The sequence below is a fragment of the Acomys minous genome (assembly GCF_964271855.1).
Source record: "Acomys minous genome assembly, chromosome: 12".
Classification (NCBI taxonomy): Eukaryota; Metazoa; Chordata; class Mammalia; order Rodentia; family Muridae; genus Acomys; species Acomys minous.
The window spans coordinates 28352681-28371434 of NC_140493.1; the positions used below are offsets into that span (position 1 = coordinate 28352681).

The window sequence follows — 18754 nt, forward strand, 5'->3', positions numbered from 1 at the left end:
TTGGTGTGTGTGTGTGTGTGTGTGTGTGTGTGTGTGTGTGTGTGTATGTGTGTGTGTGTGTGTATGTGTGTGTTTCTTGCTATACACTTTAAGGTTCTCAATCGCAAGTTGTTGTAACCCCTTTGAGGGGGAGGTAGAACAACCCTTTAACAGGGGTTGCCTAAGACCATCGGAAAACACAGACATTTATATTATGATTTACAGCAGTAGCAAAATTACAGTTATGAAGTAGTAACAAAAACAGTTTTGTGGTTGGGGTCATCACAACACAAGCAGCTTTATTAAATGGTTGCAGCATTGTGTAGGTTGAGAACCACTGCTTTAAGGGATGGACTGCAAAGATCACTGTTGAGACCATGGTGATGCAGAAAAGTAAGCAGGCTTAGTGGATATTAAGGAGATGAACTCAACAGTCCTTGGTAAGCAAGTGACTATGAGAGATTTAAAAGAAAGGTTGGAGAGATCAGTGTTCTGAGTCCTGAGGCGCAACTCCTTGGATGTTCAGGGGTCTCTTTGCCGCCTCCAGGGAAGCACATATGAAGTTCCAAGTGACATGAAATGCACTAAAAGGAAACATCATCCTAGTTCCTCTCTGAAGACCCTAGCGGGAAGGGTTGGCTGTGCACAGTGTGCACACAGCAGAGGTCGAGGAAGAGCAGAGGGTTTGCTCATCTGGGAAGACTTCCATTTGCATCCTCTTCATCAAGCTTGCAGCATGGTCAGGGCCAAAGAAGGTCTTAAAACCCATTTTGAACCACCCAGGGGATAGCTGGTCGTGCCTGTGGGATAGCATTTAAAAACAATTATTATAATTTTTTCAGATTACATCACGATTGTTATCCCCTCACTTGTGTCTTCCTATTCCCACTCTCCCTCCCTCTTCTGTCCTATTCTCCTCCCCTAGACCTCTGATAGAAGGGGACCTCCTCCTCCACCATATGACTACAGCCCAACTGAGCTAAATCCATCACATTAATATAAAAAATAAATTTATCCCCCTCAGTCATAGTCATAGGGGAAGGGAGTAGAGGGAAAGCGGGAGGGAGGAAGGAATGGGAGGATACAAGGGATGGGATAACAATAGAGATGTAATATGAATAAATTAATAAAAATATATAAAATAAATTTAAAGATTATACTGGGACAATTTAATAATTATTAAAACTTAATGCAAATTTAAACAACTAAAAAAATCATTTTGAGATGCTACCATTTAAGACAAGAGGGGTGGACCAGAGTTTAAACAATATTTATGTTCAGTGTTAAAAATGTGTGCGAGTGGTAAATGTGTCTTTTGTTTTGTCTACTTTCTTTGCTTTTGATATTTTATTGAGGAGGCATCTGTGGAGCATGTGTCTGATACAGCAAGTAGGGCTGTGATGGAGAGGTGCTCCCTGCTTCCAAAGGATTTACAGCCAGGTACAACTGAGATAAATGCAGAAAGTAAGCTACTTCAAGAAAATACGCGTGTTCATGCCGAGTACTGTTTGCTTTGGGTGCAGATAGATGTTCTGGGCTTGGAGGGTCTGTGAAGTCTTGTCTTAAGATATAATTGGAAACTGAGAACAAAGGATAACTAAAACCAAGAAAAGTGAAAAGGAAGGGCTCAGCTGTTAGAGCGGATGGGCTAGGCACCATGCCATGCTGGAGGTAAGCCTTGCACCCAGAGTTCTGGCTGTGGCACAGACTGAAAGGTAGAGACGTAGCATGAGAAGAGGCTGAAGACGTAGCAGGGTAGTTCAAGGAGGTTCCGGCAATAATCACCGCAGAGGATTTTCTTACCTGAACCAGGATTTATGCACATGCATGCATTAGCCTTTATAAAAATATTATGAGACGCTAATTAGATAAGAAAGCCCATGAGGGCAGGTGGATTTTCCATAGTAATAGTGGTAACTCATCAGGTTGTGGAGGGTGGAGGACCAGGATGCCTGTGTCACACACCCTCTCCACACCTTAGGAAAGGTCCATCCAGACTGTCCTTAAAAAATGAAAGTGAAATCATGGTTCAGAGAGATAATCTGATTATCTAGTGTTCTGTATATGCCACATTCCAATAAAATATCTGATAAAAAGAATAAACAAAAAGGCATTCTATAACAATCTCATGTTTTTTTCTTTGTCCACATAATAGAACTGTGAAATATTAGTTGTGTTTATTAAATCAACCTCATTATTTTGGCAATTGTTTGTTTAAAAAAAAAACCCACACCATCAAATAAAATTAAATTTGCTTCTAGAAAACAAACAAACAAACAAACAAAAAAACCCAAACTAAAAACCAACCAACCAACCAACAAACCCAAATGAGATAAACAAATAAATAAACCAACAAACCAACTCCAAAACAAAAGCCCACAAAAAGCAAGTAAGCAAGCAAACAATCAAACAAACAAAACCCCCATAGAGTTATTATTATTATTATTTTTTGTTGGACTGCCCTGGAGTGTGGCTGATATACCCAATGACTCCATTGGAGAAACCTGATGTTCCCTTTCCTAGCAGATAAGAATTGAAAATCGTGCCCCCCCCAACCCGCCACCCCTACGCTATAATGTAGCTTCCTGCCCACTTTCCCTTCTCAGTGCTGGGGTTTTTTTCTAGCTTAAGTTTGTACAATTCTTGTACACGCTGCCACAGACTATGTGCATTCATATGTGCATTAGTCCTGTCGTGATGATGCCTTCGGAGGATGCCCCGGGTAGGGGAAGGTGAGTCTTGCAGGTGCGGAGGTCACCCTGGCACCCACAATCCTGTGGAGAAAATAGGGCATGAGTGACGATTTGGGGTGAAGAAAGCAGAGTACAGAGAAAAGGAGGCCAGCGGTGCAGGGGGAATCAAGGGCAAGCTTGCTGTGTGCTGGAGAAGTCTGACTGAGGAAAACTGAGCTTCACTTCTCACTCAAGTGGGACGGGAGATTACATGTGGCTTCCATGACCCAAGGTGTGGCTCAAAAATCATGTAGTCCATACATAGTGCCCCCTTCTCTCATTTTAGCCAACCACCATCCTGTTATATACAGAGGACACTGCTTTCTCGGAGTCATCTGTCACCTCTGCCTCTTACACTCTTTCTACTTCATCTTTTGCATAATGTTTTTTCAAAGAGAGTGAGAGAATTATAAAGTTTTTTTGAAAGAGAGAGAGAGAGAGAGAGAGAGAGAGAGAGAGAGAGAGAAAGAGAGAGAGAGGATGCCTAAAGTTGGGTGGGTGTAGGCAAGGAAGATCTGAAAGGAGTTGAGGAGGAGACCATGATCAAAAGATACCGTATGAAAAATAATCTTAAACATGAAAGAAAAGTACTTATGTAATTTACAGAAAATTTATAAAGTAAACATTAGCCTCTGTCCATATAGCTTAGGAAATGGAAAACAAGACAACACACACACACACACACACACACACACACACACACACACACAGAGTTATCTCTTTCTGGAGTGAGGGTGACACCATATGAGAGCATTGTATCTACATCTAACACAGACCAGGAAATTCCACATCATCTCACCCCTAGATAAAGAATTACAGATGGCCAGTTGTTTTTTAAGAGAGGAGAGACGGCTGCTTCCAGGGACAGGTTCCCACATAGCATGTTCAATCCTACATGTTCAGTTCTGTACACATGTGCATACCAGATCTGTTCCATCTTGACCACAGCCCGTTCGTGTGTCCAGATGGGCATTCTCTAAAGATCATCAAGTGCGTCTGTGGGAAGAGAATGTGTGCAGGTGGGGTTTGGGAGCAAGTAGAAAACTTGGAACCAAAGTAGGAGGGGCAGGGAGCCCCACCCAGATAGTGAGACTCAGTGACATTTCCTGAAAACTCAGATGCCCCATTGGGTATCTGAATAGTTCAGTGTACATACGTAGATTTTTTTTTTTTTTTTGATTAGCAGTAAGTATTCTGTGCCTATGAAGACAGATGTGGAGTTTTACTTGGGGTAGATGGGTTACAGCTGCACCAGTATCTTGAGTGAGCACTAGGAACTGGGAAACACACACGTAAATATGAGGGTGGTGACAAAGTGCCGTGATGAGAGAGGGAACAGGGGCAGGGACAGCTGAGAACCCTGTGACCATGGGCAATGGCAGAGGGACCAGGGGAGCTCCAAGTCTCACCTTTAATTTGCATCTGGCTTATTCTTTGTGATGGGGAAGAAAGTTCTCTCATTTTAGCTACCCGCCCGAATGTGTATATTTCTCCTTTCACAGAAGAAGAAACTGAAGTCTGCGAACAGTCAATAGTCTTCCAAACCCCAACCTAATTTAAGTACAAACTCCATTTCCACGGCACCCTACCAGATAGGCGAGTCAATCTTTAAGAGCTTTTTTCTTTTTCTTTTTAGTGTTCATACTCAAAAGCAAGTGTCACTATATCTGAGTCCACCTAGTACGAGTGAGTCCTGCTATAGAAAACAGTAGTCACTTTCATTCAGTAAGTACGATAACGGAACAGCAAAAGGTTCCGCCTTCACTCTAAAGGACATAATTAGCCGTCATATGAATTGGTTCCTTCGTGAGGCAGAATTAACTTCCTGTCCACTTAATTGCCTTTGGTCTCAGAACAAACTTGCCTGTGAACATCAGCCTGTGAATAATCATGCAGAGGAAGGGTCATTTTCCAGTTGTTTTATTCCATGCTGTTCAGCTTAAACACAGAGCTAAGGAACAAGGGCTTCAGGTGAACTGCAGTGAAGCTTGTTGGGTAATGCAGATCAGTGTTTGAGTCCCCATAGGGTGCACTTTTCACTGAATCCTTTCCAAAGTTGACTCTAAGTGATGCTCTCCAGAGTATACTTCCAGATGCTTTTGAAAGGTGATTTTTAAAAAACAGTTCTATTGGAACTCCCTTTGTTATGGATTAACCACACAAAGGGTTTTTATTGGTGGGCACCCCTTGAGAATATTAGGCAACCACACCAGGTTGGCCACCAAGGCTAATTTAGGAAGTCTGGACAATCGTGGCTTCTCTGAAAAGACCACACATTTAAACTGTGGCTGAGGACACAGATCAGTGCTATTTCGTCACTTATCTCTGGAGCAACAGACCTTCAATAAAGTTTCATCTGTGGTGTGTGTGTGTGTGTGTGTGTGTGTGTGTGTGTGTGTGTGTGTATGTACATGTATGTGAAGGTCGGAACACACTTTACTAGAGTCTGTTCTCGCTACCAAATGGATCAGGAATTGAACTTATGCCACGAGGCTTGGTACCCAATACCTTTACATGCATCCTCACTTCCTGTCTCATTGAGAGTTTCCAGTGCAGGAGGGGAGAAACAAGGAACGTCTTCTGTTCTGCAGCTCACACGACAGTGGCATTATACTGTAATGTCAGCTGCTATGGAGACCTTAAGTTGATTGCAGATCACTAATGTGAGTGAGCGAATACAAATAGTTAAAAATCACTTTTTTTTTTTTTTTGGTTTTATCGATAGTTTCAGATCCCTACTATCTGGACAGATTTAATATTTGAGAAACAAAAGCCCATTGATTAGTATTTCATAAGGATTGCTGTCACTTGGAAATGCATCTTCTCGTATCTTCCAATTTCTGGGCCATGATTTAGGGTGCAGGAAGGAGAGTAATCATTTTGAGTTTTTTTTTTTTTTTTTTTTTTTTTAGTATTTAGGTGTCATCTCCTTAGGTTTTGCATTACTCAGACAGATTACATAGATTTTGACTTTCTCCTTTCCTGGCATGTGCGTCTATTTCATTTTTTAACTACTTTACTAACACAGATAGTTCAAAGACGCCCATCAAAGCGGACGATTGTTACGGCAGAGCAGCCATTTAGGAAGCATTTTGATCAACTTAGCCCAGACTCCATCGCCTTAGCTCTTTGTGTTTGTAGCTGATCATCTTTTTCCTTCCACGTTTCTTTTCCGTTTCTCCACGTCTGCATACGTGTCTGGCCGCGGAAGCTCGGTGACCTCGTAGAGGATGCTTACACTGGCCTGAGTGAGTTTGGCGTAGGAAGAGAGGAGTTCCTTGCTCTGTGCTGTGAGATGCGGAGAGCTGAACGACAGGGTGTGTGATGCTCCTCAAGAGGTTCTGCAAAGGGTGATCAAACATGGATGAGCTGCCCGCGCCACCCTCTAATGTCGGCTCCCTTCCTCCTCCGACTCGAACTCCTACAGTTGTAGTTTTTTCTAAGAGGTCTTCATTACGCCCTTAATGCACCGCACAACCAGACACTTGTTCCTCGCAGCCAGCGAGTCTTGCTCGTTTGTACCGGTCTGGGAAGCAGGTGCCTTTAGTCTACTTCTGGGTGAAAGTTTGTCTCCAGGGAAACGCAAACTTGTTTTTTAGCTGCTTGTAAGTGCACCAAGCGCATGGCCTATCTGCAGAGGCCAGAAGAGGGTGCCAGATCACCTGGAACCGGAGCTACAGATAATTGTCAGCTACCGGTGTGTACTGGGGAAGCAGGCTACCTGGATGAGACCGGGTAGGCTGTGATCATATGGGGGAGGAGGTCCCCTTCTGTCACAGGCCTAGGGGAGGGGAATAGGGTGAAAGAGGGGAGGAGAGGGAAAGGGGAGATACAAGTGAGGGGACAACAATTGAGATGTAATCTGAATAAATTATTTAAATAAAAGAAAAGAAAATGGAACTCTGGTTCATCTGCGAGGGCAGTAAGTGCTCTTAACGGCAGCTGAGTCAACTCTCTAGCCCTCCAACTTGTAAAAGCAGATTTGTTCGCGTTTGCATTCCCAAGCAAGATGCACTCGGATTGTTAGGATCCCGCTCAGACCCTCTCAGGATACTGGGTGTGGTCATATCCTGCAGCAGTTCTCAGTGCCTCTGTAGACCACTCTAATCTGTGGCCCCGAGACTGATCTGGAGGGGCTGCTCAGTTTCTTTTGGGGGTTCAGAAGGGAGGGAAGTGGAAACAAGGCTTTTCACACAAAGGGAGCCCAAAGGCTAGTGTGCCTCCACTGCAGGGAGGTGCGTGCACTTGTGACCTAGGCCTTCTTCACTTAGGCTCTCTGGTTTCTAGTTGTGTTTTCACACTCCTTAGTTACTACCCCCCTGAATATTATCCCCCAAAAGCAGAGGGCAAGCGACAGTCACCGCACTGATAGTTCTTTATCAAGCTTCCTTCAGCTAGTCACTCATGTGCTTCCTGTTGGGCGACAAACATGCTTTCAGAGAACACACTGCTATGGCATTTTTACTCTAGAAAAAGAAAACAGTTAATTAACAAACAAACATGGAGAATAATTGTGAAATCCTCTTTATAAAACAGTTTATTTGACAGACCAAAAGTAGAATGTCGGCTATGAAGTATGACAGACGTCCCTAACTACGATCCAAGCGCTCATTGGTGGTCACATTTTAAAAGAAAACAGTCCACAGTGGCACTGCAGCTGAGCACCCAGGACATGCAGAAGCCGGTCAGCTACAGGGTGACAGGTGCAAGGATGTATGGCAGCTTCTGCTGGACCAAGGACAACCAACTGAAGGTTCATAGGGGTTAAAGTGCTTGTGGCTGTCTGACGCTTAAGTGACGATTTCCTGTCAATGAGTAGAATTTTCCTTCTGTCTCTTGTCGTCACTTTAATTCGGGCAAAGATTAAAGATGACAGAGCTTGTATAATGTAACCACTTGGGGGTTTACTTTAAACTCCGACTAGCGTTGCTCCTTCATATAAGAACTTGAAAAGAGGCAAACAAAACAAAACAAAACAAAACAAACGAAACACAACCAACCCAAAAGATAATAGTATGCCAGTAGAAAAATTGCTGCCTCAAAGATCCTTGGATAGGAGTAGGAAAGAACAAATACTATAGAAAGGCCATAGTGGATGGGAGGTTCAGAGTGTTGGAAGAATATGGAAGGAAAGCAGAAAGGAAACAGTGTCACGAGCTCAGCCTGGCACCAGGCAGCAGACCTTGGAGAAATCTAGTTAGTGGGGGAGTGTGTGCACAGATGACCTTGTTACATACACTTGATTTTCCCATTTCACCTACCTGGAGACCCCAGGAAGACAACAGATCAATAACAGTTTCTTCTGACCTAGGAAATACAGATGCATCTGTATGTGTGAGTTACATTTTAAAAAGAATTGCACGGTGAGTTTTGAAGATTGAGGTCAATACTTGTACATTCCTTTTTCTACTTTTCAAAACATACCTGGACTTCCTTGCTTCCTCTTGCCACTTCTTGTCTCTGGACTTGTCATCCATATGTCTGAACCTGGGTCTGTTTTATACCACTGAAAAATTCTTTTCCAGAAAGCCAGCCATGCGTGTAGCTTATTACTTCTTACACAGAGCTTTCCTTGTGTTTTCTCCTCCCTTTGAATATAAAGAAGCATTGTTTCTGATTTTAAAATGCAGGCTTCTCACAGCAGGTAGTAGGTGTCCAACTCTTGTAAAAACTTCCTTATCTCACAGGCAGCTTTGTTCCTGATCCTTTAGCTACTTCTGCACTGCTCTGTCATGTTCATAGTAAGCAAGAGGCAGCAGCTGCACTCTGCAACACAGCAGCAACCTGCAACACTGCAGCCTACAACATTGCACCCTACAGTACAGCACCCTGCAACACTGAACCATACAACACTGCACCCTACAGCACAGGACCCTGTAATACAGTACCTTACAACACTGTATGCTGAAACACTGTACCCAGAAACACAGCATTTTGCAACGGTGCACCCTACAGCATTATACCCTACAACACTGCACCCTGAAACATAGAGCCTTACAACACAGCACCTTACAACACTGCATGCTGAAACACTGCACCCAGAAACACAGCTCCTTGCAACACTGTACCATGGAACACTGCACCCTGAAACAGAAGACCGTACAACCCTGCACCCTACAACACAGCACCCTGCAACCCTGCACCTTGAAACACTGCACTCTGCAACACCAGCGCCCTGCAATGTTGTACCGTGAAACACTACACCCTACAATACTGCACCTTGAAACACTGCACTCTTCAACACACACACAGCACCACGCAAAACTCACTGTGCCTTGTAACAAAGCACCCTGAAATACTGCACCCTACTCTAACTTGCTGACTTTTCAGCAGAGCCACTTACAGTGCTGGTGATCACAGAGACCTTTTTTTTTTCTCTTTTCTTTTCTATTTTCAGAGAAAGGTTTTGAAGTTACATAGGCATTGTGGTGAATGCCTGTAATTCTAGCACTCAGAGGGCTCTAGGCAGGAAGATCTCAGGTTCAAGGCAAGCCTGTGCTATATAGAAAGACTCTGGGTCTGCCTGGAGACCTTTGAAGCAGCAAATTCCTCTGCCCGTGTATTATCGTCCTTTAGTGCCTTGCCAATCATGTATCAAATAAAGTGTAGCCTCCTCTACAAAATTTCCCAATTTTGTCAATTTTAAAATAAGTTATTTTAAAAGAAACTTTGAAATGTAGTATAAGCGATCATATAAAATATGTGTGTTTCTGTCTATATAACTTTTTAAAGGGGTAGGGCATGTTTTTGATTTGTAGTCTCTTGACTCAGAAGCTACAATTATTTTATTGTTTTATTCAACTGTTTTGTTTGAGAATACCTTCAACAAGCAGTTATAAATATTATTCAATACTTAAAAAAGATATTAGTGAACCGACTAGAATTTCAAAATACGACATTTTTTTTTGAGAGAGAACTTGGCCACTGAATGATGCCAGATCAGAGAAATCCGTGATTTTTCCAAATTCATCTTTATTTTTTAAGATATGGCTTCCTGTTGACAAGGACAAACATGGAGCAGTCACCAACAGAATGGCACAGGACTTGTTGCAAAGATAAACACTGGATAACACCAACTAAACTTAGTGTGTTTTAAAAACCATAAAAAAAACAAAGCTAGAAGAGAAACCAGTTATGAGTGGTGTGAACAGAGGGTCTCAGGAGTATAGGAGAGGGGAGAGATAGGTGAGTATGTACATATCTGAAATTCTCAAATGATAATAACGAAAAAGGTTTGTGATTTAGGCATTACTCCGCAGCAACCACTAGATGGCAGGAGAGAACAACAAAAATCAACTGGCCTCCAGCAGCAGGAAAGGAAAACCAAAGCCCTCCCTGGTTTTTATTTCTCCCCTCCTTCCCCCTCCCTTCTCCACTTATTATCGGCTCATTTCCTCACTCTTCCCCTCTATGCATCCTCCCCAATTTTTTTCCCTTGTGATTACAGATGTAATTTTGAAAAGCCTTACCTGCTTCTGTAGAATTAGATGTAAAAATTGGTCACAAAAAGTTGAAATATAGATGCTAAAAAAAATGCACAAAGCATTTTCTCAAATTAAGGAGGATTCTCATGACTGTTTTATACTGGAGGAGGGGGGGAATGAAGCTTCAGAAGACGGCGAGGGCTCAGAAAGACTTACGCTTTCAGTCTAGGGCTCTTACACGCTGGCAGGTTGAGGTTGGCTGGGGCCGAGTGGTGGTGGGAAGGTGCCCACAGAACATGCTAGAAACCTAAGGGCTGTGACTACAGGGATAAAACATATTCTGTCTCTCTGGTAGTATCAAAACACTGGCTTGGTAAGGATCAAAGTGCTGAGTTGAAGTTTTTCCTTGAAACAAAGCACAGCAAAGCAAAGCAAAACCCACCCACCCAAACACCTAGACAAACAACGCAAATGCGAAAGCAAAGCTCAGCAGGATGAAAGTGTTCCTGGTGGAGAAGGAGCTGCTGGCTTTGCTAATTTATTGCACAGGGGAGTCAAGGCAGCCATGAAATCCAGAACTGTGCTGGGGAGCGTGACCCAGGCTCCTGATTCTCCCTGGAGTCATCAGTCTCCACAGCAAATCCACCTTTATTATTAGTCTGTTTATTCTATTTCCAAAGTAGTCTTCTTTTGAAGGAAGCCTGGGTTCTGGATTCTTAAGTGTAGAATTTGAATTTTGTCCCCTGATTCTCCCAGGCACACAAAAGCACCAACAATGAGGCTAAATAAAGAGGCCTTATGAAACTTTACTAATTGTAAGCTAGTTAAAATGTATACATACCTTTCTCACCATCTTCCATCCTGAGGAGGCTCTTGTCAGGTGAGCAACATTCAGCTTAGAGCCCTCCCTGGTGCTGATCTCATCTGCCTGACCCACCTGGGACACATACAGCAAAGAGCCAACAGAGCCAGCAGAGGTGAGCTATACTCAGGACATAACCCCCTTTGTCCTCCATCCTGAGAAGGCCTGTGTTGGGCCAAGCAACATTTAGCTTAGAGCACTCTCCCCCGCTGACTCCTGATCTGCCAGACCCACCTGGGACAAGGCCAGCAGAGGGACCAAGGCCTGCTAACACCAGATGGCTAGAGGTCAGCATAAGAACACAGGTACCAAAAACCAGGGCAATTTGACACCGCCTGAAACCAGCTATCCTACCACAGCAAGCCCTGAAGATACCATCACATGTGAAGCTCAAGAAAATGATAGAGGCCTTAAAGGAGGAAGATAAATACCTCAAAGAAATAAAGGAAAATGCATTCAAACAGATGAAGGAATTGGATAAATCCCTTAAAGAAATGCAGGAAATACATTCAAACAGTAGAAGCAAATGAATAAAACTGCTCAAGACCTAAAAATGGAAATAGAAGCAACAAAGAAAACACAATCTGAGGCAATTCTGGGAATGGAAAACTTAGGGGAGAGAACAGGGACTGTAGACACAAGCATCACCAACAGAGTGCAAGAGATGGAAGAGAGACCATTAGGGGTAGAAGATATGATTGAAGAAATAAATACATCAGTCAAAGAAATTATGTTAAATCTAAAAAGTTCCTGAAACAAAACATCCAAGAGGGCTGGGACACTATGAAAAGACCAAAGTTAAGAATAATAGGAATAGAAGAAGGAGAAGACTCTAAGCTCCATGGCCCAGAAAACATTTTCAATAAAATCATAGAAGAAAACTTCCCCAACCTAAGGAAAGAGATGCACATAAACATATAAGAAGCTTACAGAACACCAAATAGATTGGACCAGAAAAGAAAATCCTCCCACCAATAATAATCAAAACATTAAGTGTACAATACAAAGGAAGAATAGTAAAACCTGCAAGAGAAAATGGCCAAGTCACATATAAGGGCAAACCTACCAGAATTACATTGACTTCTTAATAGAGCTATGAAAGCCAGACACTAAGAGACCACAGATGCCAACCCAGACTACAATACTCAGCAAAACTTTCATAGATGGAGAAAACAAGAATTAAATGAAGGGGAAGGCATAACATACCCAAACTTATGGGACACAATAAAAGCAGTGCTAAGAGCACTTAGAGCCTTCATAAAGAAGTTGGAGAGATCCATACTAGCAACTGAACATTGCATGTGAAAGCTCTAGAACAAAAAGAAGCAAGCATGCCAAAGAGGAGTAAATGGCAGGAAATAATCAAACTCATCGCTGAAATCAATAAATTAGAAACAAAGAGAAGAATACATAGAATCAACAAAACCAAGAGCTGGTTCTTTAAGAAAATCAACAAAACAGACAAACCATTAGCCAAACTAACTAAAAGTCAGAGGGAGCATATCTAAGTCAATAAAATTAGAAATGAAAAGAGGGATATTACAACAGACATGGAGGAAATCCAAAAACTCCCTAGGCCTTACTTCAAAAGCTTGTATTATACAAAATTGGAAAATCTAAAGGAAATGGATGATTTCTTTATTCCTTTTTAATTAATTAAACATTTTTAATTTTTACATATACATGTATGTTATTACACACACACACACACACACACACACACACACACACACACACAAAACACTTGTTTAGCTATGATCATAGAAGTTTTATTCACAATAGCCAGAGTCTGGAAACAACCTAGACGTCCCTTAATCAGAGAATGGATAAAGAAACTGTGATACATTTACACAATGGAATACTACTCAGCTATTAAAAACAAAGACATCATGAAATTTTCATGGAAATGTATGGAACTAGATAAGATCATTCTGGGTGAGGTAACCCAGATACAGAAAGACACATATGGTATGCACTCACTTATAAGTGGACTTTAGCCATACAATACAGGAGAAACATACTTCAATGCATTAAACCCAATGAAGAGAAATAACAAAGAGGTTCCAAGGGAGGATGTCAAGTATCACTCGTAAAGAGAAATAGAAAAGGGAGAGGCACAGGTTGAAGAGGGGGAATGATGTAGGAGAGGGACTGCAGGGAGAAATGGGATGGATATCTGACCTGCTGAGAGAAGGGTTTGGAGGACAGAAAGCCTGCAGAGAAGTGAAACTGTGAGCTAGGGCATGCCTGTGACAAGCTGGAGGCCTAAGTCAGGGCCGGCTCCTGGGAGTATATGAGGGGGACTCTGGCATAGACTCTGTGGCAAGGGCCATAGTGTTTGAAGAAGACACCATCTAACTAGACAAGACTCCTAGTAGAGGCAAGCTAATAGCAACCCACCCACAAAAACTTGGACCCAAAATATACCCTGTCTACAAGACATGCAAGGATCAAGATAGAGCAGACAGAGCAGAGATGGATGGGATGTCCAACCAATACCTGGACCAACCCAAGACCTACCCCATGGGAGAGGTCCAACCCCTGACACTATTAATGATACTCTGCTATGCTTGCAGAGAATAACCTAGCAGATTTGTCCTCTGAGAGGCTGACCCAGCAGCGGTTCAAAACAGATGCTGAGACTTGCAGCCAAGCATTGGATGATGTGTAGGGAGTCTTATGAAGAAGTGGTAATGGGGTGTACAGAAAAGGACCTGAAGAGACAGGAGCTCCACAAGTAGACCCACAGAACCAAGGGCCCAGAGGGGCTTTCTAAGACTGAGGTACCACCAAGGACCATGCATGGGCTGGACCTGTGTAGGCCCCTCTACACAGATGTAGCCAATGGGCAGCTCAGGGTTTATATGGGTCCTCTAGTAAGTAGAGTGGGTGCTCTCTCTCTAATATGGACTCTGATGCCAGCTTTTTGATCAGTCCCCCATGGTGGGACTGCCTTGGTAGGCCACAGGAGAAGAGGACACACGCAGTCTTACTGTGACTTGATGAGCTGTGGGGAGATGGGAAGGGGGCTCCCCTTTCCTGAGAAATAGGGGAGGCGAGAGTGGGGAGAGGGAGAGAGTGTGGAGTGCGAGGAGAGGAGGGATAGGGCTATGGCCAGGATGTAAAGGGAATGAAAAAGAAAATAAAAAATAATAAAAAAGTATACATACATGATAAAAGGAGGTTTAAAAAGGAGTACTCTACATTAGTGAACAAATAACAAGTCTGGTTCTAGAAGATATGGTCTCTTAAGCAAAACCTTCATTGTCTGGTACACGTTCGCGCCCTGTGAATTAAAAATGCCAAGAAACACCCAAAACATTTCAAGCTATGGCTATTGCTGTTGGTCGTCCACTATAGCTATCTAATAAGACTTATTGCTGAAGACACCACACACTTTAGTTAGTTGCAGCTCACAATCAGTCTTGAACTGACCAAGAAACTCTCCTTACTAGTTAACGTTCAGAGGTCAGAGTGTTCTATTCTGGCTTCTAGAGGACAAAAGACCTCAGTTGGTCCCACTCATGTATGGACTCTGATGTCAACAATACTAACTCGCCAGGTAATATGTACCTACTGGTGTAATAGTGACCAGACTGCTTATAGGAGTAACTGCTCTTTTGAACTGATTTGAGACCTGCTCCACAGAAAGGAACCTATGTGCTTTAAACATTGTCAAATCCACGGCTAGGGGACTCAAGGGCTCTCAGGAAGAAACTATTGATGTTTTTCTAAGTAGTTTTGTTGTCATACTGCCTTCTAAATATTTATGCTTATACTCATAGATTTTTGCTTGTCCGTCCTTGGTCAGAGAAGCTTCTTACTGCAATGGGTAGTGATTGATGCAGAGTTGCATTACAGTTCAAAGCGCTGAGGAGAGTTAATTGTGAGCGCACAGCTGTGAAGATGGTTTCTTTTCTTTTGGAGTGTGGCCATTGGTAGGATCTCCATCCCTCAGTGGATGATTCCACACCCTGCACATATGGGCAGCAATAATTGGACATAGTGGGTCAAAATAATAAGTAAATGAAAATTATAAAAAGGAGACATGAGGTTGGGAGGGAGGCGTGACGTAGAGTAGTGGTGGGACTTCGCGGAGGGTGTGAGGAGTGGACCTGATCATGTTCGTGCGGCATCTTCAAAGAATAAATATTCATGCATGCATACTTATAATTTTTAAAAAACTATTTATGGCATTTAAAAGATGGCTTAACAATTTTTGGAAAGCAGGCTTTAGAAAGCTTCAGTGAGGTTGGTTACTCATGCCACTTGGGAGCACTCTTTGAGCAAGCTTTGTACTGTCCAACGGCCATCTTTTAAAAAAATCTATAGAGGAAGAGTCACCTCTTTAGCGTTCTTCCTGGTTTTCACAGACTCTGTCTCTCTCACACCCAAGTGTGCAAACGCTGGTAGAAAATGAATCCTGTCAAAGCCAAAGGGGATTCCGTTGTCATCACCTGTCAATTGTTTTCTCCTGCAATTTAGTACCAGTCCATGAAAATAGGCTAAAAGGGAGGTGCTGACTCCAAATGGCGCAGCTTTTGTGATTATAAGCTCACTGAATAAGGACTTTATAACCCAGATATGATAAAGCAAAGAGACCTCAGAGCCTAGTCGTTTAAACAGGGCGCTGGTCTGCCAGACAGCGCATGCGCAGTGAGTGCAATTGGGTAGCTGAGCCGTCACTGCTTCCACTGCCGAGTGCGAGTCATTAGTCAGGTGGTAGAACCCCCAAAGCTGTGTTCTTCTCATTCATGAAGCAAAATTGATGCTACTTTTCAACAGTGTTTTTCTGAGTGTGAACTAACCCGTGAAGTGCTTGCTATACCCAGGCCCACAGTCGGTACTTAACAAACAGAAGTAATTAATTTGGGACAGTGATAGAGGAATAGATTGTGAATTGTGGAGTTTAATAGGCGCTGCTTTATTCTTATTCTCCATCTTAGGCATCTTTGATCATGTGTGAGCTACCTGAATCTTATTTTCAGATATCATGCTATCTGTAGGCTCCTTGCCCTGGCACCTGTCAATCATTCTTAGTGGTAATTACTACTATTGTTCACTCCTTAAAAAACTTATTGAAATCAAAACATGCTTTGTCGTTAGAACTATGAGAGACTACACAAAAGGATTATTGCTTTGGACCAGATGTGTTTGTGTATATTTTTAATCCCAGGCAGAAACTGACAGCTCTCAATGACTTCAAGGCCAGCCCAGTCAACTGAGAGAATTTTAGGCTAACCAGGGCTAACAGTGAGACACTGCTTAAAAAAAAACCAGCTGACAAAAACAATAACAAACAATTCTTGTTCCAGGAATATATAGATTTATTGGCAAGGAAACAACAACAACAAAAAGAAAAACAAAAGTATAATAGGTTAAAAATATTGTCACGTACAGTAAGCAAGCATCAGTACAAATCATAGGTGCACAGTCCAACCTGGGAGATTTCAGAAAGAGGAGGGTGTCGGGAGCTGACATTGTTTAGGGGAGGTTTGTATGGATGGGCCGAGATTGCAGATGCGCAGGCTGAGGTGGCCAGACAGTAACTCGCTACAGAAGAGAAAGAACAGAGAGGAGAAGAGGAAGTGGTGGGAAAGGCTGTAATTTTAGGTGATGTGGATAAAGAAGATCCCACTGAGAAGTCCTCATGAGATGCTGCTAGGAATAAAGGAATGGAGGGAGGGAAGGAGAGGGAGGGAGGGAGGGAGGGAGGGAGGGAAGAAGAGAGAGGGAGGGAGGGAGGGAGGGAGGGAGGGAGGGAGAGGGAGGGAGGGAGGGAGAGGGAGGGAGGGAGAGGGAGGGAGGGAGGGAAGAAGAGAGAGGGAGGGAGGGAGGGAGAGGGAGGGAGGGATGGGGAGGGAGGGAGAGAGTGTGTGAGAGAGAGAGAGAGAGAGAGAGAGAGAGAGAGAGAGAGAGAGAGAGAGAGAGCTATAGTTAGATCCAGAGAAAGCACCGTGCAGCATGAAAGAATCCTGCTAAGGACCTGACTTGCAAGCCTGCTTGTTATATTAAAGTAGTCAGGCTACGGCAGGAGAAAAGATAGCAACAGCAGGCTGAAGAGGTGTCGTTGTGGGATGGTGACTAACGAGTGAACAGATTATTTGGACCTCCTGTGCTGTCTCAAAACTTGAATGAAATGAGAGACTTAAATGTTTTTGAGCAGAGAAAAGGAAAGACCTGACTTGGTCAACTAAACACTTTGCTGGCTGTGCTTTCAGGGATATGCTTATAGGGAGCTGAAGGCAGAGAGTTGAAGTATATTCTACTTTTGGACACCGCTCCCCTACAAGTTATTTTCTTTGAGAAGGTTTTGGTACAGTGGGCGCAGTTTTATGGAACACACATGTACTATAGTACAGGTAAGTGTGATGGCACTGGTAACTCATGTCGGTAGCCAGTGTAAGCATGTGGTGATATAGAAGGACAATGGAAGGTGACAATACAGGCAGTAAACCTTAAACCCCTACCCAGATCTAGACAATGGACAGAACACTCTCCACGGTAGAGTGGAGAGTGGGATATTACTTTCTCACATACTCTGGTGCCTCAACTTTGACCATGTCCCCTGGAGGGGGAGACCTGGTGGCACTCAGGGGAAGGACAGCAGGTTACCAAGAAGAGACTTGATACCCTATGAACATTTACAGGGGGAGGTAATCCCCCTCAGGAACGGTCATAGGGGAGGGGAATAAGGGGGAAATGGGAGGGAGGGAAGAATGGGAGAATACAAGGGATCGGATAACCATTGAGATGTAACAAGAATAAATTAATAAAGTTAAAAAAAAAACAGGGTCCCCAGACTGTAGCATAATTTACTCCATGATGGAAATGCCACTTAAGCTGTAAAACTCAGCACGTGACAACGCCATCTGCCGAAACCTGAATGCACAGAACTAGCCTATCAAAGTGCATAGTTATAGGAAAGTCTCTGAATGCACTAACCTTCCCTTTTGGCTTCTGTTGTTCTGTTTCTGGCTACCTGTTCTTGTTAACTGAAGTTCTTCAACCGAGGCTATAGATTGTGTGCTTAAAACCTCACCCTGAGAAAGGTTATTCTGGGATCCTGGATGGTTATTAAAGACTTTCTATTGACTTAAACTGATGTCTGAGCAGTCTTTGCTGGTGGATACCCAACAACATAAAGGTCCTTCAGTTGTCTCTTGTGGCAAATGAGAGACTCATAAACCTCTCCAAATGGGTAACAGTAGGCCTTAGAACTCATTTGGGGGATAAAATCAGAAATCAGAAAACTTGATTTGGCTCATCTTCCTACAGTTTTGAGTGCCCTTTCCTTTTGTGAGTTTTTTGCCAATGCTTTCCTTTTCAATGAAATAGCAATAATATTCTAAAAATTCTCTCCTTCTCCAGGGAGGGAGAGTCCTGGGAAAGAACATTTCTTACAATTGGGCTACTGGGGGTGTGAGTGAACTGTTTCCCAGACTATTTAATGAAGTCACCTCTCAGAATTCATCCCATCTTAATGAATTGCTTTTATCTCCTTTAGTGCAACCAGACTCAATTCAAAACATCTGCTTTACAAGGTTATTGTTATGTTACCTAGACATGGTTCACATCAAACAAACTCAGCAAATGTCTTGTTTATACCAGGAAATCAATACTGTGTCTCATCTTGTTTCCCAAGTTCTCATCTTCTTATTCCTGCGAGCTTATTGAGGACAAGAATTGTGTCTCATAGCCTATCACTTTTCTTACTTACCACACAATAAAATAACAGTAAGGGTTCCTTCACTGTT

The 18754-nt window shown here is 42.9% G+C and overlaps 1 protein-coding gene across 9 annotated transcripts in view; it reads left to right on the forward strand.

Annotated features, from left to right (window-relative positions):
• The window catches only part of LOC311609705 (nonsense-mediated mRNA decay factor SMG5-like), a 111605-nt gene that overhangs the window by 61239 nt on the left and 31612 nt on the right, over window positions 1-18754 (forward strand). For 6 of the 9 annotated variants that reach the window (XM_084803005.1, XM_084803006.1, XM_084803000.1 and 3 more), the window contains one exon: window positions 17219-17359. The exons of the other annotated variants lie outside the window; for them this stretch is intronic. The gene's annotated coding sequence lies outside the window, so the exon portion shown is untranslated. The remainder of the gene's footprint in view (window positions 1-17218; window positions 17360-18754) is intronic. 9 annotated transcript variants of the gene reach the window in all.